This window comes from Arachis stenosperma, chromosome 3 (genome assembly GCF_014773155.1).
Source record: "Arachis stenosperma cultivar V10309 chromosome 3, arast.V10309.gnm1.PFL2, whole genome shotgun sequence".
NCBI lineage: Eukaryota > Viridiplantae > Streptophyta > Magnoliopsida > Fabales > Fabaceae > Arachis > Arachis stenosperma.
The window spans coordinates 114412602-114420344 of record NC_080379.1 but is presented as its reverse complement, the minus strand read 5'-3'; the positions used below and the strand labels follow the sequence as shown (position 1 = coordinate 114420344).

At 39.7% G+C, this 7743-nt stretch overlaps 1 non-coding gene across 1 annotated transcript; it reads left to right on the top strand.

The window, feature by feature from the left end:
* The first annotated feature begins 696 nt into the window (after positions 1-696).
* LOC130972542 (small nucleolar RNA R71) lies at positions 697-800 on the top strand. Its single transcript, XR_009083704.1, has one exon. It is a non-coding gene; the product is annotated as a small nucleolar RNA R71 (small nucleolar RNA).
* Positions 801-7743: the final 6943 nt, after the last annotated feature.

Here is a 7743-nt window from a genome sequence, read left to right as displayed (position 1 = left end):
GGAGGAGTTTCAATGACTTTCTTACTCAGCTGGCCCACTTGTGCCTCCAGATTTCTAATGGAGGATCTTGTTTCACTCATGAAACTGAAAGTGGCCTTTGACAGATCAGAGACTACATTGGCTAAATTAGAGGTGTTTTGTTCAGAATTCTCTGTCTGTTGCTGAGAAGATGATGGATATGGCTTGCTATTGCCCAGCCTATTACGTCCACCATTGTTAAAGCCTTGTTGAGGCTTTTGTTGATCCTTCCATGAGAAATTTGGATGATTTCTCCATGATGAGTTATAGGTGTTTCCATAAGGTTCACCCATGTAATTAACCTCTGCCATGGCAGGGTTCTCAGGATCATAAGCTTCTTCAGAAGCTGCCTCTCTAGTACTGTTGGATGCATGTTGCAATCCATTCAGATTTTGAGAGATTATGTTGACCTGTTGAGTCAACACTTTGTTCTGAGCCAATATGGCATTCAGAGTATCAATTTCAAGAACTCCTTTCTTCTGAGGTATCCCATTGTTCACGGAATTCCTCTCAGAAGTGTACATGAACTGATTATTTGCAACCATGTCAATGAGCTCTTGAGCCTCTTCAGGTGTTTTCTTCAGGTGAATAGATCCACCTGCAGAATGGTCCAATGACATTTTCGAAAATTCAGAGAGACCATAATAGAATATATCTAATATGGTCCATTCTGAAAACATGTCAGATGGACATCTTTTGGTCAACTGCTTGTATCTCTCCCAAGCTTCATAGAGGGATTCACCATCTTTTTGTTTGAAGGTTTGAACATCCACTCTCAGCTTGCTCAGCTTTTGAGGAGGAAAGAATTTATCTAAGAATGTAGTGACAAGCTTATCCCATGAGTCCAGGCTATCCTTGGGTTGTGAATCCAACCATACTCTAGCTCTGTCTCTTACAGCAAAAGGGAAAAGCATGAGTCTGTAGACTTCAGGATCAACTCCATTCGTCTTTACAGTCTCACAGATCTGCAAGAACTCAGTTAAAAACTGATAAGGATCTTCAGATGGAAGTCCATAAAACTTGCAGTTTTGTTGCATTAAAGCAACTAGTTGAGGCTTAAGCTCAAAGTTATTGGCTCCAATGGCAGGAATGGAGATGCTTCTTCCATCAAATTTGGACGTTGGCTTTGTGAAGTCACCAAGCATTCTCCTTGCATTATTATTATTTTCGGCTGCCATCTCCTTCTCTTGTTCTAATGTTTCTGAAAGGTTACCTTTAGAATAATTTAATTTAGCTTCTCTTAATTTTCTCTTCAGAGTCCTTTCAGGTTCTGGATCAATTTCAACAAGAGTGCCTTTATCCTTGTTCCTGCTCATATGAAAGAGAAGAAAACAAGAAAAGAAAGAGGAATCCTCTATGTCACAGTATAGAGATTCCTTTATGTTAGTAGAAAAAGAAGGGGGTAGAAGAATGAAGAAGAATTCGGATTTTTAGATGAAGGGAGGTGAAGAGAAGTGTTAGTAATTAAATAATTAAATAGAATAAGAAGAGAGAGAGGAGAAATTTCGAAAATAATTTTGAAAAAGGAGTTAGTATTTTTCGAAAATTAGAGATAAAATGTAATTAAAATTAAACATGAAACAATTAATTAATTAAAAAGAATTTTTGAAAAAGAGAGAGGTATTTTCGAAAATAGAAGAGAGAAAAGTAGTTAGGTGGTTTTGAAAAAGATAAGAAACAAACAAAAAGTTAGTTAGTTGATTGAAAAAGATTTGAAATCAAATTTGAAAAAGATAAGAAGATAGTAAGTTAGATAAGATATTTTGAAATCAAATTTTGAAAAAATAAAATTTTTTGGAAAAGATAAAAGAAAAAAAGAATTAATTTAAAAATTTTAAAATTATTTACTTCACTAACAAGAAACTACAAGATAAGATTCTAGAACTTAAAGATTGAACCTTTCTTAACAAGAAAGTAACAAGCTTCAAATTTTTGAACCAATCACATTAATTGTTAGCTTATTTTCGAAAATATGGTATAAAAGATAAGAAAAAGATTTTTGAAAAATAATTTTTTTTTTAAATTTTCGAAAATAAAGTAGAAAAAATGAAAAAGATATGATTTTTGAAAAAGATTTTAAAAAAGATAAGATTTTTAAAATTGAAATTTTGACTTGACTTGTAAGAAACAACTAATTTTGAAAATTTTTGACCAAGTCAACCCAAAATTTCGAAAATTTGGAGGGAAATAAGGAAAAGATATTTTTTTTTATTTTTGAATTTTTAATTATGAGAGAGAAAAACAACAAAAATGCTTAATGCATGAGATTTTTAGATCAAAACCATGAATGCATGCAAGAATGCTATGAATGTCAAGATGAACACCAAGAACACTTTGAAGATCATGATGAACATCAAGAACATAATTTTGAAAAATTTTTGATGCAAAGAAAACATGCAAGACACCAAACTTAGAAATTTTTAATGCTTGAAAAATATGAATGCAAAGATGCACATGAAAAACAAGAAAAGACACAAAACAAGAAAACATCAAGATCAAACAAGAAGACTTATCAAGAACAACTTGAAGATCATGAAGAACACTTTGAATGCATGGGATTTTCGAAAAAATGCAAGAAAAATTTTTAAAAGCATGCAATTGACACCAAACTTAAAAATTGACTCAAGACTCAAACAAGAAACACAAAATATTTTTGGTTTTTTTTTTTTTATGATTTTATGAATTTTTTGAATTTTTATTAATTTTTTCGAAAATAAAGTTTAGAAAAAACGAAAAATAAAAGAAAAATTTTGAAAAAGATTTTTGAAAAGAAAATTACCTAATCTGAGCAACAAGATGAACCGTCAGTTGTCCATACTCGAACAATCCCTGGCAACGGCGCCAAAAACTTGGTGGACGAAATTGTGATCCATGTTCTAACTATTTTGAGATGAAGGCTTCTAATGGCGCTGGTTAAATTCACAACTCCGTTCAACTAACCAGCAAGTGTACTGGGTCGTCCAAGTAATAAACCTTACGTGAGTAAGGGTCGATCCCACAGAGATTGTTGGTATGAAGCAAGCTATGGTCACCTTGTAAATCTCAGTCAGGCAGATTAAATTGGTTTATGGGTTCGAAAATAGAAATAATAAAATAGACATAATAAAAGGGATAGAATACTTATGTAGATTCATTGGTAGGAATTTCAGTTAAGTATATGAAGATGCTGTATGGCCCAAGGACGCCTGCTCTTCTATTGCTTCAACTCAATCCTTCTTACTCCTTTCCATGGCAAGCTGTGTATAGGGGTTCACCATCAACGGTGGCTACTTTCAATCCTCTCGGGAAAATGGTCCTCTGCGGCTGTCACTCGCATGGCTAATCGTCTGGAGGCATCACCCATGGTTGAAGGCTACATCCCATCCTCGCAGTGAAAACTACGCTCACGCACTCTGTCACAGCACGGCTAATCACTGGTTGGTTCCTGCGCCTACTGGAATAGAATCCCTTGATTCTTTTGCGTTTGTCATCACGCCCAGCACTTGCAAGTCTGAAGCACGTCACAGTCATTTATTGCCGGAATCCTACTCGGAATACCACAGACAAGGTTAGACTTTCCGGATTCCCAGGATCCTACTCGGAATACCACAGACAAGGTGAGACTTTCCGGATCCTCATAAATGCCGCCATCTATCTAGCTTATACCACGAAGATTCTGTTAGGGAATCTAAGAGATATACATTCAAGCTCTGTTGCATGTAGAACGAAAGTGGTTGTCAATCACGCGCGTTCATAAGTGAGAATGATAATGAGGGTTATCTAATCATCACATTCATCATGTTCTTGGGTGCGAATGAATATCTTGGAATAAGAATAAGAGAGATTTGAATAAAAGAAAATAGAATTTCATTAATACTTGAGGTACAGCAGAGCTCCACACCCTTAATCTATGGTGTGCAGAAACTCCACCGTTAAAAACACATAAGCAAAAGGTTCAGGCATGGCCGAATGGCCAGCCCCCTTGTAACGTGATCAATAGCCTCTTAGGATGAAGAATAAAACAAAACTGAGACCAAAGATGTAACGTGGTCAAAAGACATCTAATACAATAGTTAAATGTTCTATTTATAATAAACTAGCTCCTAGGGTTTACATGAGTAAGTAATTGATGCATAAATCCACTTCCGGGGCCCACTTGGTGTATGTTTGGGCTGAGCTTGATCAATCCACGAGCTGAGGCTTCTCTTGGAGTTGAACTCCGAGTTATGACGTGTTTTGGGCGTTCAACTCCGGATCATGACGTTTTTCTGGCGTTTAACTCTAGACAGCAGCATGTACTTGGCGTTCAACGCCAAGTTACGTCGTCATTATTCGAATAAAGTATGAACTATTATATATTGCTGGAAAGCCCTGGATGTCTAATTTCCAACGCCGTTGAGAGCGCGCCAATTGGAGTTCTGTAGCTCCAGAAAATCCATTTCGAGTGCAGGGAGGTCAGATTCCAACAGCATCAGCAGTCCTTTTGTCAGCCTTTTTCAGAGTTTTGCTCAAATCCCTCAATTTCAGCCAGAAATTACCTGAAATTACAGAAAAACACACAAACTCATAGTAAAGTCCAGAAATGTGAATTTAACATAAAAACTAATGAAAACATCCCTAAAAGTAGCTCAATCATACTAAAAACTACCTAAAAACAATGCCAAAAAGCGTATAAATTATCCGCTCATCAGTAATCATAGCAGTTGGAATCTCTGTCTCATGAGTACTCGGCATCACATAATTACTCAGGATCTGATGCCATAACCGAGCCTCATCATTTAGGTACGCCCTCTTGATACCCTTGGGCAGGGAGGTGTCCTGACCCATCTCCCAAGGAACAGTCGGGTCCAGGGCTATCCTAGCCTTGACAGCATCCCAATCAAACCTCAAGAAACGCATGTCCTCCTCAGCCTTTTTGTAACCATCAGGCTGATCGGACTTAGGTGGGAGCTGTAGGATGTCCTCAATGGCCTCTTCAGTGACCAGAATCTGCTTGCCCCGTAGATGTACTGCATCTAGGGTAGTGAGATAGTAGTTGCAGTAGAATTTCCTAACCCAAGATGCATTTACCTCTGTCAGTGCTCTTTCCAGAAAGAACCAGCCTCTTTGTTTGATTTGCTCAGTGGTGTATTGCTGGAGTTCTCCTGGGATCCTCAGAGTCCTCTCCAGGTACAGGTTCCTGGAGGTTGCAAACACCGGGTACTTCAGCTCACAGTACCGGTTAGCAAATTTTATCAGATCAGTGGCAGGGAGTAGCTGGTCAGCTTTTTCCTGCTGGGTAAAGTTCTTCTTCCGCCATGAAGAATCATGCATTAGATCTATGATGGACTGGGAGGGGTCTCCTCTTTTGCGCTTGCTAGTAGCCTTGCCTTTTCCTTTTCTCTGTGAGGCAGACATCCTGAAAAACAGAAAACCAAGAAATATAAAAATAGGAAAACAAATAGGCAATTAAACAAAGAAAACTCAAAGCAGCAAAGGAGAATGAGAATGAGGTAAATGAGTTAGGTAAATGTGCATTAAGGATTGTATAGCAGTTTAAAAGTTTGAAAGGAATAATTTACAATCCAAAATGTATTAGAATGCAAGTTAAATAGAGAAATTGTCATTATGCCATGGTGAAAAAGTTAGAGGAAAGTGAAAGTCAGAAAATATGTTATAAAAAGTTAGTATGGTTAGAATATGAAAAAGAAGTTAGTAAATTAAAATTAGTGAGTCAGTAAAAGGTGGGTAAAGTAAGTGGCATAAAGAAAATAGTCTAAGTAACAAGGATTCACAGGTAGGAATAGAAGTAACTCATAACCAAACAAGGAAAACAATTTGATGCTGATTCAAAGAGATAGAAAGAAGAAATGGAATCAGAGCATCACAGATGCAGTTTATAAACCAGGAAATCAAAGAAGATAATAAAGCATGCCCTGGCATTCATGAAATGGTTCGGGTAAAACAGAGAAAAATAGAGTTCAAAATGCTAAACCAAAACATGAATGAAAATATTTTATAGAAATTTGGGCAGCATTCCGGCTAAATATGGATTATCCTGGAAAATAAACAGCAATCAAAGCAGTGCATATGAATTAAAAAGTAAGCTGCAGGTACAGATAATGAATATAAACATGAAAATTCAGAGTAATAAACAGTAAAGCAGGAAATCACAGCATATGAACAAGGGCATAGCAACAGCAGAATTGTAGATTTGATAAAACAGAAACATGAACAGTGCAAGTAAACAGACCTAAATCCACTAACCAAATCCTAGGCTACCTAACAACCTAAAATTCACTACAACATGCATATCTAACTAGCCTAAACATGAACATAAAATGGAAAAATGAAGAAAAACGACGAAGGGATAAAAGGGACTGCGTGTTGCGGAACCTGGGAGGGCGAAAGAAGTAGAACGGGTAGGAAACGGCTGGGTGGTGGTGGTGGCGGCGTCCGGCGCGGTGGAGGGCACGGCGGCGCAGAGGGGCAGTTCGGTCAGGGGGGAAAGGGAGGGGATAGGGGATGGGGAAATGGGGGGCTGTTGCTGGTTGAGGGGGGTTGTGGTTGACGGTGGCGGCGGCGTATGGGGGCGCGGAGGGGGCAGTGGCGGAGGAGGAGGGGGGAAGAAGAGAGAGGAAGAAAGAAGGGAAGAGGAGAGATGGAGGGTAGGTGGCGGCGGCATCTGGGTGGTCGGCGGCGTATGGGTGGTGTCGGTGGTGGCTGGGTGGTGGCGGCGGCGGATAGAGGAAGGAGAGAGGGGGAAGGGGGTGGAGGTGTGGGCGTGACTAATAGGGTTCGCGTGGCTGGGGGGGTTATATTTTGAAATCCACGCGGCCGCGTGGGGCACGCGGTCGCGTCGTAGGGGTGAAAAATGAGTGGATGCGATCGCGTGGGTCGCGCGATCCCATGGGAGAGGCATGAGAGGGGTGGACGCGATCGCGTCGCTGGAATTTGTGCTGGACGCATGATTCTAGCGTCGTTTCAGTGTAACTCTCTGTCTCTATTTAGGGTGTTGTGCAGTCCATGCGACGCGGTCGCGTCGCTCACGTGGTCGCGTGGAATTGGTTATGCACATGTGACGCGATCGCGTGGGTCTTTTGCGCGAAAAGCACAAAGGAAGCACGATTCCAGCCCAACTTTCTGGACGTTGGGGTTATACGCCGATCTCCAGGGCACGCGACCGCATGAGTGACGCGGACGCGTGGGGGAGGTGTTTTATCGCAATTGACGCGATCGCATGATTGATGCGGTCGCGTCGCACGCCACTTTTTTTTTTTAAAAAAAAATGTAATTATGCAGTATGCAGAGTGAAAAATGATATGAATGTTATGAGTAATCCCAGGTTCAATGAAAAATAAAATAAAACTTGAAAACAACTAAAACTAAATAAAAAAAATGAAAAAGGAACGATCATACCATGGTGGGTTGTCTCCCACCTAGCACTTTTGGTTAAAGTCCTTAAGTTGGACGTTGGTTGAGCTTCCTGTTATGGCGGCTTGTGTTTGAATTCATCCAGAAATCTCCACCAATGCTTGGAATGCCAATGGCCTCCGGGGTCCCAAACTAGGCATGTGAAGCTTCTGAGCAGCTTCAAACAGACTTTCAGGCTCCCGGGGTGATGAATATCAGAATATTTTCCAGGATCCTAAACTCTGGTTCCAAATCCGCTTTCGTTGTGATCTATACTTTTCCATCTGGGCGGTTTGGAAATTAGATCCTCACCACGGTAGCCAAACGTTCTCTGTGATCCATTCAATTGAGCAT